Source organism: Echinops telfairi, unplaced genomic scaffold (assembly GCF_000313985.2).
Source record: "Echinops telfairi isolate 266 unplaced genomic scaffold, ASM31398v2 ScPeMD7_7457;HRSCAF=8495, whole genome shotgun sequence".
Classification (NCBI taxonomy): Eukaryota; Metazoa; Chordata; class Mammalia; order Afrosoricida; family Tenrecidae; genus Echinops; species Echinops telfairi.
Window position 1 is genome coordinate 18,821,146 of NW_022111357.1, and position 1,656 is coordinate 18,822,801.

The following is a 1,656-nucleotide window of genomic DNA, read 5'->3' on the forward strand; positions in this document are numbered from 1 at the left end:
TTCTGTCTTTACCTTTTAAACTCAAATTGCTGTTCCCTGGGCCTCGCGGCCCAGGTCAGCTGCCCCGCCCCCGCTGGGGCTCCCTCCCAACTAACTGTACCTGGCCCCGACGGAGAGCCGAGTCACGCCCCTCGAAGAGGGCTCCCTGAGGGCAGGGCATGCTCGCGGTCTGCCGGGCGCCGGGCCAGGCGCGCAGGCCGCGGGTTTTCGATGGAGCGGGAAGACGGAGGTGGGAAGCCGGACAACGCGGGAGAGGCGAGAAGGGACGCGCGGCATGAGGGGCGTGGAGTATTATTTTTGGAGGCGGCGGCGGCGAGGAGACTGGCGGGTGACGGTTAGCCGCTTTGCGCATGCGCCTCGCTCACCGTCGGCCCTCCGCGGAGAAAGGGCGCGGGGGTCTGCGGCTTCACTGGGGCTACGAAGGGCAGAGTAGGTCCAACGGGGGGCCCCGAAGGAAGGAAAACTTTTATAACGAAAAGCAGGGGGCGAAATCCCAGACTCAAGGGGGTCTCACTCACTCACCACCACGTCTGCCGCGGGAGGCAGTTCCTTCTCTTAGTTCTCCTCACGGCCGTTACTCACCCGCCAGGCCGCGCGCCAGAGAGCACTCCCCGCCCCTGCCCCGCCCCTTCTACTCCTACGGCCAATCAGGTGCCGGGTCTCGCCGGCCTCCCGCCCCGGGACACCGCCCTCGGCACCAAGAGCCAGAGGGATCTCTGCGCATGCCCCGCCGCTCCTCAGGCTTCTCGGCCTCTTGCCGCCAGGTGGAGCCCTGCTCAGCCAGGCTTGCAGGGCGCTGTTCAGGCCGGTGCAGATCGGGAAGCTGGCTGCGGAGTTCCACTGGGTCAGGGCAAATCGTCGGAAACGCCACCAAACTTGCCTCACGCTGTCGTGCCCTCCCAACCACTGATCGACGCAACCACCAGAAGCCAAGGTCAGGTGGTGACCAGGAGTTAGGCGGTGCTGGATCACTGACATGTCATGGTTAGGGCTCAGCCTGTGATCTGGGTTAGACCCAGGTTGACAAAGAATGAATCAATCTTACCATACTCTAGGTATCCAGGAAAGGCACTGTTAGTTATTTTCATTCTATTTGAAGCATTAGACAGGGTAAAAGCAATGTTTAAACAGTTTTATTGGCACTTCATCCACATATCATATAATTCAATATTTCATATCCAGAGGAGTTATACAATCATCACCACAATCAATTTTACAACATTTTCTTAAATATGCACAACAAAACATTCTCCAATTCAACAACTTTTACACATACAGTGCCATTGATTATACTCTTTGTGTTGTACAACATCCTTTTCCAAATTGCTCCACCACTATTAACATAAAGTCAGTGGCCCCTAAGAAAGAATTCTTCCTCCTTCACCCATGGTAACCTCTGGTCAACGTTGGTTTCTTTGCTTTCAGTAGTTTTCGTCATATAAAATGCACATATCATACACTTCCACAGTTAAGTCGCTTTTAAAAAGTACATACATCATCTCAAGCACTTCTAATGTTCCCTCCCCTCCCCCATTCATTGTTTTTTCCCCAATTCCCCTCACCATCCTCACCCGCTCCATCCCTGATAAACCATTGTATTTACTCCTGTGCTTCATAAACTGGGAGACCTAATAGAAACAATAAAATAACAAAAGT

At 54.2% G+C, this 1,656-nt stretch overlaps 1 protein-coding gene across 4 annotated transcripts in view; it reads right to left on the reverse strand.

Moving 5' to 3' along the window:
* The window catches only part of CEP85 (centrosomal protein 85), a 40,441-nt gene extending 39,856 nt beyond the window's left edge, over positions 1–585 (reverse strand). For 3 of the 4 annotated variants that reach the window (XM_013005372.2, XM_045299014.1, XM_004705087.2), the window contains exon 1: positions 523–585. The gene's annotated coding sequence lies outside the window, so the exon portion shown is untranslated. Of the gene's footprint in view, positions 1–100; positions 119–522 lie in introns of those variants that run through there. The other variant, XM_045299013.1, reaches the window with a different exon arrangement.
* Positions 586–1,656: the final 1,071 nt, after the last annotated feature.